Consider the following 17,927-nt stretch of genomic DNA (forward strand, 5'->3'; position numbering starts at 1 on the left):
GTCCGCTAACTGCCGGCTCTCCGGCATTTTCTCCACCCACCACCTGTTCTTCGGTCGAGGGTCTTCAGCCGCCTCTGGATCTGTTTTTATGCTGTTGAGAAAGTCCTCATGCTTGCACCTCATCATCTGCAGAACCTCCTGGTCAACCCCATTGAAGCAGTCTTAGTGTTTCCTGGTCATTCCCATTGAAGCAGTCCTGGTGTTTCCTGGTCATTCCCATTGAAGCAGTCCTGGTGTTTCCTGGTCATTCCCATTGAAGCAGTCCTGGTGTTTCCTGGTCATTCCCATTGAAGCAGTCCTGGTGTTTCCTGGTCATTCCCATTGAAGCAGTCCTGGTGTTTCCTGGTCATTCCCATTGAAGCAGTCTTGGTGTTTCCTGGTCAACCCCATTGAAGCAGTCCTGGTGTTTCCTGGTCATTCCCATTGAAGCAGTCTCGGTGTTTCCTGGTCATTCCCATTGAAGCAGTCTCCGTGTTTCCTGGTCACGTGACCAAGTGCTGATTATGGAGATCTTTAGGGCAGACTGTGGAACCTCCTGTGTGATTGTGTGTCTCTCTGTGTGTGTGTCTACATCACCGGGGGTTGGCTGAAGAGGGAACCCTTATCAGGCACCTTTTAGTGCCTCAGCATTGACTTTCCTGCAGCATTGTTTCTGTTGCCGTCGATGCTTTGGAGGCCACTTCGATGTTGATCGCAAAGCAGATTAGACGGTGGTCCTTCCAACAGTTGTCAGCTCCTGTCATGGCACAGGTGATGGGCATGTGCTTGTGATCCCTCACCCAGACGATGACGCAGTGAGCAAGTGCCGTTGCTTGGAGCGAGGCCTTTGATTGTCTCTCTGATGGAGCATGGTGTTGGTTATGTCAAGGCCGAGTCCTGGGTGTTTTGTCAGGAGCAGGGTACTGTTGGTGTTGGATTTCCCCACCCGCACTCTGCTGATCCCCCAGAGGTTTGTGTCCTTTCCCAAGAGGATCAGCTTGTCGCCTGCGGGGACTCGAGGCCCAGGATTGTTTGAGGCTGGAGTGAAATGCCTCTTTGGGCTTGCCTGTAACTCCAGTGTTGGGACGTACGAGCTGAGGACTGCAGCGCATTGCATCTGCGCTGGGGTGAGACAAAGGGTCAATGAGGCCCTTGTTGGTCCCACAGGGGGAGTATCTCAGAGGGTCAGCTAGTTAACTGCAAAGACAATGGAGGTGGCGACCCTCTGGTTTACCTTTCCAGAAGAAGGTATAAGTGCCGCCTTGTTCCCTGAGCTGACTTTCCCCTGCCCGCTGGGTCTAGTTAGGACTACGGTGTCAATGTCGAAATGCCTGGGTACCCGGGAAGTGCTGGCAGGACACCGTTCCGGCCTGTGCTTTTCAGGTTGTCTATGAGACCCCTGAGGTTCCAGGTACTGAACTGCATATTAAGGATGACACATGCCTGTATGTGAATTATTTTCACGTTAGGGTGGCCATTGTAACACCAGCTACCACACGATCCTGACAGGCAGAGACTTGATCCAGTAACAAGGAATCCCAAAACAATTGGAGAAGAGGCTATACTGAATGGGCCCAAGAAGACGAGCACGCATCCTACTACTGTCCTCCTTGCTCATTTCCGCAGGATCTCTCTCTGAGATTCATTGTCGATCTCATCAGCTCGTGAACACCTCGCTGCTCCTCGCTCACTGTGAACAGCCTCGCTGCTCCTCACTCACTGTGAACAGCCTCGCTGCTCCTCACTGTGAACAGCCTCGCTGCTCCTCACTCACTGTGAACAGCCTCGCTGCTCCTCACTCACTGTGAACAGCCTCGCTGCTCCTCACTCACTGTGAACAGCCTCGCTGCTCCTCACTGTGAACAGCCTCGCTGCTCCTCACTCACTGTGAACAGCCTCGCTGCTCCTCACTCACTGTGAACAGCCTCGCTGCTCCTCACTCACTGAACAGCCTCGCTGCTCCTCACTCACTGTGAACAGCCTCGCTGCTCCTCACTGTGAACAGCCTCGCTGCTCCTCACTGTGAACAGCCTCGCTGCTCCTCACTGTGAACAGCCTCGCTGCTCCTCACTGTGAATAGCCTCGCTGCTCCTCACTGTGAACAGCCTCGCTGCTCCTCACTGTGAACAGCCTCGCTGCTCCTCACTCACTGTGAACAGCCTCGCAGCTCCTCACTGTGAACAGCCTCGCTGCTCCTCACTGTGAACAGCCTCGCTGCTCCTCACTGTGAACAGCCTCGCTGCTCCTCACTCACTGTGAACAGCCTCGCTGCTCACTCACTGTGAACAGCCTCGCTGCTCCTCACTGTGAACAGCCTCGCTGCTCCTCACTGTGAACAGCCTCGCTGCTCCTCACTCACTGTGAACAGCCTCGCTGCTCCTCACTGTGAACAGCCTCGCTGCTCCTCACTGTGAACAGCCTCGCTGCTCCTCACTGTGAACAGCCTCGCTGCTCCTCACTGTGAACAGCCTCGCTGCTCCTCACTGTGAACAGCCTCGCTGCTCCTCACTGTGAACAGCCTCGCTGCTCCTCTCTCACTGTGAACAGCCTCGCTGCTCCTCACTCACTGTGAACAGCCTCGCTGCTCCTCACTGTGAACAGCCTCGCTGCTCCTCACTGTGAACAGCCTCGCTGCTCCTCACTGTGAACAGCCTCGCTGCTCCTCACTCACTGTGAACAGCCTCGCTGCTCCTCACTCACTGTGAACAGCCTCGCTGCTCCTCACTCACTGTGAACAGCCTCGCTGCTCCTCACTCACTGTGAACAGCCTCGCTGCTCCTCACTGTGAACAGCCTCGCTGCTGCTCACTCACTGTGAACAGCCTCGCTGCTCCTCACTCACTGTGAACAGCCTCGCTGCTCCTCACTGTGAACAGCCTCGCTGCTGCTCACTCACTGTGAACAGCCTCGCTGCTCCTCACTCACTGAACAGCCTCGCTGCTCCTCACTCACTGTGAACAGCCTCGCTGCTCCTCACTGTGAACAGCCTCGCTGCTCCTCACTGTGAACAGCCTCGCTGCTCCTCACTGTGAACAGCCTCGCTGCTCCTCACTGTGAACAGCCTCGCTGCTCCTCACTGTGAACAGCCTCGCTGCTCCTCACTGTGAATAGCCTCGCTGCTCCTCACTGTGAACAGCCTCGCTGCTCCTCACTGTGAACAGCCTCGCTGCTCCTCACTCACTGTGAACAGCCTCGCTGCTCCTCACTGTGAACAGCCTCGCTGCTCCTCACTGTGAACAGCCTCGCTGCTCCTCACTGTGAACAGCCTCGCTGCTCCTCACTCACTGTGAACAGCCTCGCTGCTCACTCACTGTGAACAGCCTCGCTGCTCCTCACTGTGAACAGCCTCGCTGCTCCTCACTGTGAACAGCCTCGCTGCTCCTCACTCACTGTGAACAGCCTCGCTGCTCCTCACTGTGAACAGCCTCGCTGCTCCTCACTGTGAACAGCCTCGCTGCTCCTCACTGTGAACAGCCTCGCTGCTCCTCACTGTGAACAGCCTCGCTGCTCCTCACTGTGAACAGCCTCGCTGCTCCTCTCTCACTGTGAACAGCCTCGCTGCTCCTCACTCACTGTGAACAGCCTCGCTGCTCCTCACTGTGAACAGCCTCGCTGCTCCTCACTGTGAACAGCCTCGCTGCTCCTCACTGTGAACAGCCTCGCTGCTCCTCACTCACTGTGAACAGCCTCGCTGCTCCTCACTCACTGTGAACAGCCTCGCTGCTCCTCACTCACTGTGAACAGCCTCGCTGCTCCTCACTCACTGTGAACAGCCTCGCTGCTCCTCACTGTGAACAGCCTCGCTGCTGCTCACTCACTGTGAACAGCCTCGCTGCTCCTCACTCACTGTGAACAGCCTCGCTGCTCCTCACTGTGAACAGCCTCGCTGCTGCTCACTCACTGTGAACAGCCTCGCTGCTCCTCACTGTGAACAGCCTCGCTGCTCCTCACTGTGAACAGCCTCGCTGCTCCTCACTCACTGTGAACAGCCTCGCTGCTCCTCACTCACTGTGAACAGCCTCGCTGCTCCTCACTCACTGTGAACAGCCTCGCTGCTCCTCACTCACTGTGAACAGCCTCGCTGCTCCTCACTCACTGTGAACAGCCTCGCTGCTCCTCACTCACTGTGAACAGCCTCGCTGCTCCTCATTCACTGTGAACAGCCTCGCTGTTCCTCACTGTGAACAGCCTCGCTGTTCCTCACTGTGAACAGCCTCGCTGCTCCTCACTGTGAACAGCCTCGCTGCTCCTCACTGTGAACAGCCTCGCTGCTCCTCACTCACTGTGAACAGCCTCGCTGCTCCTCACTGTGAACAGCCTCGCTGCACCTCACTGTGAACAGCCTCGCTGCTCCTCACTGTGAACAGCCTCGCTGCTCCTCACTCACTGTGAACAGCCTCGCTGCTCCTCACTGTGAACAGCCTCGCTGCTCCTCACTCACTGTGAACAGCCTCGCTGCTCCTCACTCACTGTGAACAGCCTCGCTGCTCCTCACTCACTGTGAACAGCCTCGCTGCTCCTCACTCACTGTGAACAGCCTCGCTGCTCCTCACTCACTGTGAACAGCCTCGCTGCTCCTCACTCACTGAACAGCCTCGCTGCTCCTCACTCACTGTGAACAGCCTCGCTGCTCCTCACTCACTGTGAACAGCCTCGCTGCTCCTCACTCACTGTGAACAGCCTCGCTGCTCCTCACTCACTGTGAACAGCCTCGCTGCTCCTCACTCACTGTGAACAGCCTCGCTGCTCCTCACTGTGAACAGCCTCGCTGCTCCTCACTGTGAACAGCCTCGCTGCTCCTCACTGTGAACAGCCTCGCTGCTCCTCACTGTGAACAGCCTCGCTGCTCCTCACTCACTGTGAACAGCCTCGCTGCTCCTCACTCACTGTGAACAGCCTCGCTGCTCCTCACTCACTGTGAACAGCCTCGCTGCTCCTCACTGTGAACAGCCTCGCTGCTCCTCACTCACTGTGAACAGCCTCGCTGCTCCTCACTGTGAACAGCCTCGCTGCTCCTCACTGTGAACAGCCTCGCTGCTCCTCACTCACTGTGAACAGCCTCGCTGCTTCTCACTCACTGTGAACAGCCTCGCTGCTCCTCACTCACTGTGAACAGCCTCGCTGCTCCTCACTCACTGTGAACAGCCTCGCTGCTCCTCACTGTGAACAGCTTCGCTGCTCCTCACTCACTGTGAACAGCCTCGCTGCTCCTCACTGTGAACAGCCTCGCTGCTCCTCACTGTGAACAGCTTCGCTGCTCCTCACTCACTGTGAACAGCCTCGCTGCTCCTCACTCGCTGTGAACAGCCTCGCTGCTCCTCACTCACTGTGAACAGCCTCGCTGCTCCTCACTCACTGTGAACAGCCTCGCTGCTCCTCACTCACTGTGAACAGCCTCGCTGCTCCTCACTCACTGTGAACAGCCTCGCTGCTCCTCACTCACTGTGAACAGCCTCGCTGATCCTCACTCACTGTGAACAGCCTCGCTCCTCCTCACTCACTGTGAACAGCCTCGCTCCTCCTCACTCACTGTGAACAGCCTCCCTGATCCTCACTGTGAACAGCCTCGCTGCTCCTCACTCACTGTGAACAGCCTCGCTGCTCCTCACTGTGAACAGCCTCGCTGCTCCTCACTGTGAACAGCCTCGCTGCTCCTCACTGTGAACAGCCTCGCTGCTCCTCACTGTGAACAGCCTCGCTGCTCCTCACTGTGAACAGCCTCGCTGCTCCTCACTCACTGTGAACAGCCTCGCTCCTCACTCACTGTGAACAGCCTCGCTGCTCCTCACTCACTGTGAACAGCCTCGCTGCTCCTCACTCACTGTGAACAGCCTCGCTGCTCCTCACTGTGAACAGCCTCGTTGCTCCTCACTCACTGTGAACAGCCTCGCTCCTCACTCACTGTGAACAGCCTCGCTGCTCCTCACTGTGAACAGCCTCGCTGCTCCTCACTGTGAACAGCCTCGCTCCTCCTCACTCACTGTGAACAGCCTCGCTCCTCCTCACTCACTGTGAACAGCCTCCCTGATCCTCACTGTGAACAGCCTCGCTGCTCCTCACTCACTGTGAACAGCCTCGCTGCTCCTCACTGTGAACAGCCTCGCTGCTCCTCACTGTGAACAGCCTCGCTGCTCCTCACTCACTGTGAACAGCCTCGCTGCTCCTCACTGTGAACAGCCTCGCTGCTCCTCACTCACTGTGAACAGCCTCGCTGCTCCTCACTGTGAACTGCCTCGCTGCTCCTCACTCACTGTGAACAGCCTCGCTGCTCCTCACTCACTGTGAACAGCCTCACTGCTCCTCACTGTGAACAGCCTCGCTGCTCCTCACTCACTGTGAACAGCCTCGCTGCTCCTCACTCACTGTGAACAGCCTCGCTGCTCCTCACTCACTGTGAACAGCCTCGCTGCTCCTCACTCACTGTGAACAGCCTCGCTGCTCCTCACTCACTGTGAACAGCCTCGCTGCTCCTCACTGTGAACAGCCTCGCTGCTCCTCACTCACTGTGAACAGCCTCGCTGCTCCTCACTCACTGTGAACAGCCTCGCTGCTCCTCACTCACTGTGAACAGCCTCGCTGCTCCTCACTCACTGTGAACAGCCTCGCTGCTCCTCACTCACTGTGAACAGCCTCGCTGCTCCTCACTCACTGTGAACAGCCTCGCTGCTCCTCACTCACTGTGAACAGCCTCGCTGCTCCTCACTCACTGTGAACAGCCTCGCTGCTCCTCACTCACTGTGAACAGCCTCGCTGCTCCTCACTCACTGTGAACAGCCTCGCTGCTACTCACTGTGAACAGCCTCGCTGCTCCTCACTGTGAACAGCCTCGCTGCTCCTCACTGTGAACAGCCTCGCTGCTCCTCACTCACTGTGAACAGCCTCGCTGCTCCTCACTGTGAACAGCCTCGCTGCTCCTCACTGTGAACAGCCTCGCTGCTCCTCACTCACTGTGAACAGCCTCGCTCCTCACTCACTGTGAACAGCCTCGCTCCTCACTCACTGTGAACAGCCTCGCTGCTCCTCACTCACTGTGAACAGCCTCGCTGCTCCTCACTGTGAACAGCCTCGCTGCTCCTCACTCACTGTGAACAGCCTCGCTGCTCCTCACTCACTGTGAACAGCCTTGCTGCTCCTCACTGTGAACAGCCTCGCTGCTCCTCACTCACTGTGAACAGCCTCGCTGCTCCTCACTCACTGTGAACAGCCTCGCTGCTCCTCACTGTGAACAGCCTCGCTGCTCCTCACTGTGAACAGCCTCGCTGCTCCTCACTGTGAACAGCCTCGCTGCTCCTCACTGTGAACAGCCTCGCTGCTCCTCACTGTGAACAGCCTCGCTGCTCCTCACTCACTGTGAACAGCCTCGCTGCTCCTCACTCACTGTGAACAGCCTCGCTGCTCCTCACTGTGAACAGCCTCGCTGCTCCTCACTGTGAACAGCCTCGCTGCTCCTCACTCACTGTGAACAGCCTCGCTGCTCCTCACTGTGAACTGCCTCGCTGCTCCTCACTCACTGTGAACAGCCTCGCTGCTCCTCACTCACTGTGAACAGCCTCGCGGCTCCTCACTGTGAACAGCATCGCTGCTCCTCACTCACTGTGAACAGCCTCGCTCCTCACTCACTGTGAACAGCCTCGCTGCTCCTCACTCACTCTGAACAGCCTCGCTGCTCCTCACTCACTGTGAACAGCCTCGCTGATCCTCACTCACTGTGAACAGCCTCGCTGCTCCTCACTGTGAACAGCCTCGCTGCTCCTCACTGTGAACAGCCTCGCTCCTCCTCACTCACTGTGAACAGCCTCCCTGATCCTCACTGTGAACAGCCTCGCTGCTCCTCACTCACTGTGAACAGCCTCGCTGCTCCTCACTCACTGTGAACAGCCTCGCTGCTCCTCACTGTGAACTGCCTCGCTGCTCCTCACTCACTGTGAACAGCCTCGCTGCTCCTCACTCACTGTGAACAGCCTTGCTGCTCCTCACTGTGAACAGCCTCGCTGCTCCTCACTCACTGTGAACAGCCTCGCTCCTCACTCACTGTGAACAGCCTCGCTGCTCCTCACTCACTGTGAACAGCCTCGCTGCTCCTCACTCACTGTGAACAGCCTCGCTGCTCCTCACTCACTGTGAACAGCCTCGCTGCTCCTCACTGTGAACAGCCTCGCTGCTCCTCACTCACTGTGAACAGCCTCGCTGCTCCTCACTCACTGTGAACAGCCTCGCTGCTCCTCACTGTGAACAGCCTCGCTGCTCCTCACTGTGAACAGCCTCGCTGCTCCTCACTCACTGTGAACAGCCTCACTGCTCCTCACTCACTGTGAACAGCCTCACTGCTCCTCACTCACTGTGAACAGCCTCGCTGCTCCTCACTGTGAACAGCCTCGCTGCTCCTCACTCACTGAACAGCCTCGCTGCTCCTCACTCACTGAACAGCCTCGCTGCTCCTCACTGTGAACTGCCTCGCTGCTCCTCACTCACTGTGAACAGCCTCGCTGCTCCTCACTCACTGTGAACAGCCTCGCTGCTCCTCACTGTGAACAGCCTCGCTGCTCCTCACTCACTGTGAACAGCCTCGCTGCTCCTCACTGTGAACAGCCTCGCTGCTCCTCACTCACTGTGAACAGCCTCGCTGCTCCTCACTCACTGTGAACAGCCTCGCTGCTCCTCACTCACTGTGAACAGCCTCGCTGCTCCTCACTGTGAACAGCCTCGCTGCTCCTCACTCACTGTGAACAGCCTCGCTGCTCCTCACTCACTGTGAACAGCCTCGCTGCTCCACACTCACTGTGAACAGCCTCGCTGCTCCTCACTCACTGTGAACAGCCTCGCTGCTCCTCACTCACTGTGAACAGCCTCGCTGCTCCTCACTCACTGTGAACAGCCTCGCTGCTCCTCACTCACTGTGAACAGCCTCGCTGCTCCTCACTCACTGTGAACAGCCTCGCTGCTCCTCACTCACTGTGAACAGCCTCGCTGATCCTCACTCACTGTGAACAGCCTCGCTCCTCCTCACTCACTGTGAACAGCCTCGCTCCTCCTCACTCACTGTGAACAGCCTCCCTGATCCTCACTGTGAACAGCCTCGCTGCTCCTCACTCACTGTGAACAGCCTCGCTGCTCCTCACTGTGAACAGCCTCGCTGCTCCTCACTGTGAACAGCCTCGCTGCTCCTCACTGTGAACAGCCTCGCTGCTCCTCACTGTGAACAGCCTCGCTGCTCCTCACTGTGAACAGCCTCGCTGCTCCTCACTCACTGTGAACAGCCTCGCTCCTCACTCACTGTGAACAGCCTCGCTGCTCCTCACTCACTGTGAACAGCCTCGCTGCTCCTCACTCACTGTGAACAGCCTCGCTGCTCCTCACTGTGAACAGCCTCGTTGCTCCTCACTCACTGTGAACAGCCTCGCTCCTCACTCACTGTGAACAGCCTCGCTGCTCCTCACTGTGAACAGCCTCGCTGCTCCTCACTGTGAACAGCCTCGCTCCTCCTCACTCACTGTGAACAGCCTCGCTCCTCCTCACTCACTGTGAACAGCCTCCCTGATCCTCACTGTGAACAGCCTCGCTGCTCCTCACTCACTGTGAACAGCCTCGCTGCTCCTCACTGTGAACAGCCTCGCTGCTCCTCACTGTGAACAGCCTCGCTGCTCCTCACTCACTGTGAACAGCCTCGCTGCTCCTCACTGTGAACAGCCTCGCTGCTCCTCACTCACTGTGAACAGCCTCGCTGCTCCTCACTGTGAACTGCCTCGCTGCTCCTCACTCACTGTGAACAGCCTCGCTGCTCCTCACTCACTGTGAACAGCCTCACTGCTCCTCACTGTGAACAGCCTCGCTGCTCCTCACTCACTGTGAACAGCCTCGCTGCTCCTCACTCACTGTGAACAGCCTCGCTGCTCCTCACTCACTGTGAACAGCCTCGCTGCTCCTCACTCACTGTGAACAGCCTCGCTGCTCCTCACTCACTGTGAACAGCCTCGCTGCTCCTCACTCACTGTGAACAGCCTCGCTGCTCCTCACTGTGAACAGCCTCGCTGCTCCTCACTCACTGTGAACAGCCTCGCTGCTCCTCACTCACTGTGAACAGCCTCGCTGCTCCTCACTCACTGTGAACAGCCTCGCTGCTCCTCACTCACTGTGAACAGCCTCGCTGCTCCTCACTCACTGTGAACAGCCTCGCTGCTCCTCACTCACTGTGAACAGCCTCGCTGCTCCTCACTCACTGTGAACAGCCTCGCTGCTCCTCACTCACTGTGAACAGCCTCGCTGCTCCTCACTCACTGTGAACAGCCTCGCTGCTCCTCACTCACTGTGAACAGCCTCGCTGCTCCTCACTCACTGTGAACAGCCTCGCTGCTCCTCACTCACTGTGAACAGCCTCGCTGCTACTCACTGTGAACAGCCTCGCTGCTCCTCACTGTGAACAGCCTCGCTGCTCCTCACTGTGAACAGCCTCGCTGCTCCTCACTCACTGTGAACAGCCTCGCTGCTCCTCACTGTGAACAGCCTCGCTGCTCCTCACTGTGAACAGCCTCGCTGCTCCTCACTCACTGTGAACAGCCTCGCTCCTCACTCACTGTGAACAGCCTCGCTGCTCCTCACTCACTGTGAACAGCCTCGCTGCTCCTCACTGTGAACAGCCTCGCTGCTCCTCACTCACTGTGAACAGCCTCGCTGCTCCTCACTCACTGTGAACAGCCTTGCTGCTCCTCACTGTGAACAGCCTCGCTGCTCCTCACTGTGAACAGCCTCGCTGCTCCTCACTCACTGTGAACAGCCTCGCTGCTCCTCACTCACTGTGAACAGCCTCGCTGCTCCTCACTGTGAACAGCCTCGCTGCTCCTCACTGTGAACAGCCTCGCTGCTCCTCACTGTGAACAGCCTCGCTGCTCCTCACTCACTGTGAACAGCCTCGCTGCTCCTCACTCACTGTGAACAGCCTCGCTGCTCCTCACTCACTGTGAACAGCCTCGCTGCTCCTCACTGTGAACAGCCTCGCTGCTCCTCACTGTGAACAGCCTCGCTGCTCCTCACTCACTGTGAACAGCCTCGCTGCTCCTCACTGTGAACTGCCTCGCTGCTCCTCACTCACTGTGAACAGCCTCGCTGCTCCTCACTCACTGTGAACAGCCTCGCTGCTCCTCACTGTGAACAGCATCGCTGCTCCTCACTCACTGTGAACAGCCTCGCTCCTCACTCACTGTGAACAGCCTCGCTGCTCCTCACTCACTCTGAACAGCCTCGCTGCTCCTCACTCACTGTGAACAGCCTCGCTGATCCTCACTCACTGTGAACAGCCTCGCTGCTCCTCACTGTGAACAGCCTCGCTGCTCCTCACTGTGAACAGCCTCGCTCCTCCTCACTCACTGTGAACAGCCTCCCTGATCCTCACTGTGAACAGCCTCGCTGCTCCTCACTCACTGTGAACAGCCTCGCTGCTCCTCACTGTGAACAGCCTCGCTGCTCCTCACTCACTGTGAACAGCCTCGCTGCTCCTCACTGTGAACAGCCTCGCTGCTCCTCACTCACTGTGAACAGCCTCGCTGCTCCTCACTGTGAACAGCCTCGCTGCTCCTCACTCACTGTGAACAGCCTCGCTGCTCCTCACTGTGAACTGCCTCGCTGCTCCTCACTCACTGTGAACAGCCTCGCTGCTCCTCACTCACTGTGAACAGCCTTGCTGCTCCTCACTGTGAACAGCCTCGCTGCTCCTCACTCACTGTGAACAGCCTCGCTCCTCACTCACTGTGAACAGCCTCGCTCCTCACTCACTGTGAACAGCCTCGCTGCTCCTCACTCACTGTGAACAGCCTCGCTGCTCCTCACTCACTGTGAACAGCCTCGCTGCTCCTCACTCACTGTGAACAGCCTCGCTGCTCCTCACTGTGAACAGCCTCGCTGCTCCTCACTCACTGTGAACAGCCTCGCTGCTCCTCACTCACTGTGAACAGCCTCGCTGCTCCTCACTGTGAACAGCCTCGCTGCTCCTCACTGTGAACAGCCTCGCTGCTCCTCACTGTGAACAGCCTCGCTGCTCCTCACTCACTGTGAACAGCCTCACTGCTCCTCACTCACTGTGAACAGCCTCACTGCTCCTCACTCACTGTGAACAGCCTCACTGCTCCTCACTCACTGTGAACAGCCTCGCTGCTCCTCACTCACTGAACAGCCTCGCTGCTCCTCACTGTGAACTGCCTCGCTGCTCCTCACTCACTGTGAACAGCCTCGCTGCTCCTCACTCACTGTGAACAGCCTCGCTGCTCCTCACTGTGAACAGCCTCGCTGCTCCTCACTCACTGTGAACAGCCTCGCTGCTCCTCACTGTGAACAGCCTCGCTGCTCCTCACTCACTGTGAACAGCCTCGCTGCTCCTCACTCACTGTGAACAGCCTCGCTGCTCCTCACTCACTGTGAACAGCCTCGCTGCTCCTCACTCACTGTGAACAGCCTCGCTGCTCCACACTCACTGTGAACAGCCTCGCTGCTCCTCACTCACTGTGAACAGCCTCGCTGCTCCTCACTCACTGTGAACAGCCTCGCTGCTCCTCACTCACTGTGAACAGCCTCGCTGCTCCTCACTCACTGTGAACAGCCTCGCTGCTCCTCACTGTGAACAGCCTCGCTGCTCCTCACTCACTGTGAACAGCCTCGCTGCTCCTCACTGTGAACAGCCTCGCTGCTCCTCACTGTGAACAGCCTCGCTGCTCCTCACTCACTGTGAACAGCCTCGCTGCTCCTCACTCACTGTGAACAGCCTCGCTGCTCCTCACTGTGAACAACCTCGCTGCTCCTCACTCACTGTGAACAGCCTCGCTGCTCCTCACTGTGAACAGCCTCGCTGCTCCTCACTCACTGTGAACAGCCTCGCTGCTCCTCACTCAATGTGAACAGCCTCGCTGCTCCTAACTCGCTGTGAACAGCCTCGCTGCTCCTCACTCGCTGTGAACAGCCTCGCTGCTCCTCACTGTGAACAGTCTCGCTGCTCCTCACTCACTGTGAACAGCCTCGCTGCTCCTCACTCACTGTGAACAGCCTCGCTGCTCCTCACTCGCTGTGAACAGCCTCGCTGCTCCTCACTGTGAACAGCCTCGCTGCTCCTCACTGTGAACAGCCTCGCTGCTCCTCACTGTGAACAGCCTCGCTGCTCCTCACTGTGAACAGCCTCGCTGCTCCTCACTGTGAACAGCCTCGCTGCTCCTCACTCACTGTGAACAGCCTCGCTGCTCCTCACTGTGAACGGCCTCGCTGCTCCTCACTCACTGTGAACAGCCTCGCTGCTCCTCACTGTGAACAGCCTCGCTGCTCCTCACTCACTGTGAACAGCCTCGCTGCTCCTCACTCGCTGTGAACAGCCTCGCTGCTCCTCACTGTGAACTGCCTCGCTGCTCCTCACTCACTGTGAACAGCCTCGCTGCTCCTCACTGTGAACAGCCTCGCTGCTCCTCACTGTGCACAGCCTCGCTGCTCCTCACTGTGAACAGCCTCGCTGCTCCTCATTGTGAACAGCCTCGCTGCTCCTCACTCACTGTGAACAGCCTCGCTGCTCCTCACTGTGAACAGCCTCGCTGCTCCTCACTCACTGTGAACAGCCTCGCTGCTCCTCACTCACTGTGAACAGCCTCGCTGCTCCTCACTCACTGTGAACAGCCTCGCTGCTCCTCACTGTGAACAGCCTCGCTGCTCCTCACTGTGAACAGCCTCGCTGCTCCTCACTCACTGTGAACAGCCTCGCTGCTCCTCACTCACTGTGAACAGCCTCGCTGCTCCTCACTCACTGTGAACAGCCTCGCTGCTCCTCACTGTGAACAGCCTCGCTGCTCCTCACTGTGAACAGCCTCGCTGCTCCTCACTCACTGTGAACAGCCTCGCTGCTCCTCACTCACTGTGAACAGCCTCGCTGCTCCTCACTCACTGTGAACAACCTCGCTGCTCCTCACTGTGAACAGCCTCGCTGCTCCTCACTGTGAACAGCCTCGCTGCTCCTCACTCACTGTGAACAGCCTCGCTGCTCCTCACTGTGAACAGCCTCGCTGCTCCTCACTCACTGTGAACAGCCACGCTGCTCCTCACTCACTGTGAACAGCCTCGCTGCTCCTCACTCACTGTGAACAGCCTCGCTGCTCCTCACTGTGAACAGCCTCGCTGCTCCTCACTCACTGTGAACAGCCTCGCTGCTCCTCACTCACTGTGAACAGCTTCGCTGCTCCTCACTCACTGTGAACAGCTTCGCTGCTCCTCACTCACTGTGAACAGCCTCGCTGCTCCTCACTGTGAACAGCCTCGCTGCTCCTCACTGTGAACAGCCTCGCTGCTCCTCGCTGCTCCTCACTCACTGTGAACAGCTTCGCTGCTCCTCACTGTGAACAGCCTCGCTGCTCCTCACTCACTGTGAACAGCCTCGCTGCTCCTCACTGTGAACAGCCTCGCTGCTCCTCTCTCACTGTGAACAGCCTCGCTGCTCCTCACTGTGAACAGCCTCGCTGCACCTCACTGTGAACAGCCTCGCTGCTCCTCACTCACTGTGAACAGCCTCGCTGCTCTTCACTGTGAACAGCCTCGCTGCTCCTCACTCACTGTGAACAGCCTCGCTGCTCCTCACTGTGAACAGCCTCGCTGCTCCTCTCTGTGAACAGCCTCGCTGCTCCTCACTCACTGTGAACAGCCTCGCTGCTCCTCACTCACTGTGAACAGCCTCGCTGCTCCTCACTCACTGTGAACAGCCTCGCTGCTCCTCACTCACTGTGAACAGCCTCGCTGCTCCTCACTGTGAACAGCCTCGCTGCTCCTCACTGTGAACAGCCTCGCTGCTCCTCACTCACTGTGAACAGCCTCGCTGCTCCTCACTGTGAACAACCTCGCTGCTCCTCACTCACTGTGAACAGCCTCGCTGCTCCTCACTCACTGTGAACAGCCTCGCTGCTCCTCACTCACTGTGAACAACCTCGCTGCTCCTCACTGTGAACAGCCTCGCTGCTCCTCACTCACTGTGAACAGCCTCGCTGCTCCTCACTGTGAACAGCCTCGCTGCTCCTCACTCACTGTGAACAGCCTCGCTGCTCCTCACTCACTGTGAACAGCCTCGCTGCTCCTCACTCACTGTGAACAGCCTCGCTGCTCCTCACTCACTGAACAGTCTCGCTGCTCCTCACTCACTGTGAACAACCTCGCTGCTCCTCACTCACTGTGAACAGCCTCGCTGCTCCTCACTCACTGTGAACAGCCTCGCTGCTCCTCACTGTGAACAGCCTCGCTGCTCCTCATTGTGAACGGCCTCGCTGCTCCTCACTGTGAACAGCCTCGCTGCTCCTCACTGTGAACAGCCTCGCTGCTCCTGACTCACTGTGAACAGCCTCGCTGCTCCTCACTCACTGTGAACAGCCTCGCTGCTCCTCACTCACTGTGAACAGCCTCGCTGCTCCTCACTGTGAACAGCCTCGCTGCTCCTCAGTCACTGTGAACAGCCTCGCTGCTCCTCACTCACTGTGAACAGCCTCGCTGCTCCTCACTGTGAACAGCCTCGCTGCTCCTCACTGTGAACAGCCTCGCTGCTCCTCACTCACTGTGAACAGCCTCGCTGCTCCTCACTGTGAACAGCCTCGCTGCTCCTCACTCACGTGAACAGCCTCGCTGCTCCTCACTCACTGTGAACAGCCTCGCTGCTCCTCACTCACTGTGAACAGCCTCGCTGCTCCTCACTCACTGTGAACAGCCTCGCTGCTCCTCACTGTGAACAGCCTCGCTGCTCCTCGCTGTGAACAGCCTCGCTGCTCCTCACTGTGTACAGCCTCGCTGCTCCTCACTGTGAACAGCCTCGCTGCTCCTCACTGTGAACAGCCTCGCTGCTCCTCACTCACTGTGAACAGCCTCGCTGCTCCTCACTCACTGTGAACAGCCTCGCTGCTCCTCACTGTGAACAGCCTCGCTGCTCCTCACTGTGAACAGCCTCGCTGCTCCTCACTCACTGTGAACAGCCTCGCTGCTCCTCACTCACTGTGAACAGCCTCGCTGCTCCTCACTCACTGTGAACAGCCTCGCTGCTCCTCACTCGCTGTTAACAGCCTCGCTGCTCCTCACTCGCTGTGAACAGCCTCGCTGCTCCTCACTGTGAACAGCCTCGCTGCTCCTCACTGTGAACAGCCTCGCTGCTACTCACTGAACAGCCTCGCTGCTCCTCACTGTGAACAGCCTCGCTGCTCCTCACTGTGAACAGCCTCGCTGCTCCTCACTCACTGTGAACAGCCTCGCTGCTCCTCACTCACTGTGAACAGCCTCGCTGCTCCTCACTGTGAACAGCCTCGCTGCTCCACACTCACTGTGAACAGCCTCGCTGCTCCTCACTCACTGTGAACAGCCTCGCTGCTCCTCACTCACTGTGAACAGCCTTGCTGCTCCTCACTCACTGTGAACACCTCGTTGCTCCTCACTCACTGTGAACAGCCTCGCTGCTCCTCACTCACTGTGAACAGCCTCGCTGCTCCTCACTGTGAACAGCCTCCCTGCTCCTCACTCACTGTGAACAGCCTCGCTGCTCCTCACTCACTGTGAACAGCCTCGCTGCTCCTCACTCACTGTGAACAGCCTCGCTGCTCCTCAGTCACTGTGAACAGCCTCGCTGCTCCTCCCTCACTGTGAACAGCCTCGCTGCTCCTCACTCACTGTGAACAGCCTCGCTGCTCCTCACTCACTGTGAACAGCCTCGCTGCTCCTCACTGTGAACTGCCTCGCTGCTCCTCACTCACTGTGAACAGCCTCGCTGCTCCTCACTGTGAACAGCCTCGCTGCTCCTCACTGTGCACAGCCTCGCTGCTCCTCACTGTGAACAGCCTCGCTGCTCCTCATTGTGAACAGCCTCGCTGCTCCTCACTCACTGTGAACAGCCTCGCTGCTCCTCACTGTGAACAGCCTCGCTGCTCCTCACTCACTGTGAACAGCCTCGCTGCTCCTCACTCACTGTGAACAGCCTCGCTGCTCCTCACTGTGAACAGCCTCGCTGCTCCTCACTGTGAACAGCCTCGCTGCTCCTCACTCACTGTGAACAGCCTCGCTGCTCCTCACTCACTGTGAACAGCCTTGCTGCTCCTCACTCACTGTGAACAGCCTCGCTGCTCCTCACTGTGAACAGCCTCGCTGCTCCTCACTGTGAACAGCCTCGCTGCTCCTCACTCACTGTGAACAGCCTCGCTGCTCCTCACTCACTGTGAACAGCCTCGCTGCTCCTCACTCACTGTGAACAACCTCGCTGCTCCTCACTGTGAACAGCCTCGCTGCTCCTCACTGTGAACAGCCTCGCTGCTCCTCACTCACTGTGAACAGCCTCGCTGCTCCTCACTGTGAACAGCCTCGCTGCTCCTCACTCACTGTGAACAGCCACGCTGCTCCTCACTCACTGTGAACAGCCTCGCTGCTCCTCACTCACTGTGAACAGCCTCGCTGCTCCTCACTGTGAACAGCCTCGCTGCTCCTCACTCACTGTGAACAGCCTCGCTGCTCCTCACTCACTGTGAACAGCTTCGCTGCTCCTCACTCACTGTGAACAGCTTCGCTGCTCCTCACTCACTGTGAACAGCCTCGCTGCTCCTCACTGTGAACAGCCTCGCTGCTCCTCACTGTGAACAGCCTCGCTGCTCCTCGCTGCTCCTCACTCACTGTGAACAGCTTCGCTGCTCCTCACTGTGAACAGCCTCGCTGCTCCTCACTCACTGTGAACAGCCTCGCTGCTCCTCACTGTGAACAGCCTCGCTGCTCCTCTCTCACTGTGAACAGCCTCGCTGCTCCTCACTGTGAACAGCCTCGCTGCACCTCACTGTGAACAGCCTCGCTGCTCCTCACTCACTGTGAACAGCCTCGCTGCTCTTCACTGTGAACAGCCTCGCTGCTCCTCACTCACTGTGAACAGCCTCGCTGCTCCTCACTGTGAACAGCCTCGCTGCTCCTCTCTGTGAACAGCCTCGCTGC

The 17,927-nt window shown here is 58.2% G+C and overlaps 1 protein-coding gene across 1 annotated transcript in view; it reads left to right on the forward strand.

Annotated features, from left to right (window-relative positions):
• ash1l (ash1 (absent, small, or homeotic)-like (Drosophila)) overlaps positions 1–17,927 on the forward strand; it is a 412,201-nt gene that overhangs the window by 337,877 nt on the left and 56,397 nt on the right.

The sequence above is a fragment of the Scyliorhinus torazame genome, chromosome 26 (assembly GCF_047496885.1).
Source record: "Scyliorhinus torazame isolate Kashiwa2021f chromosome 26, sScyTor2.1, whole genome shotgun sequence".
Classification (NCBI taxonomy): domain Eukaryota; kingdom Metazoa; phylum Chordata; class Chondrichthyes; order Carcharhiniformes; family Scyliorhinidae; genus Scyliorhinus; species Scyliorhinus torazame.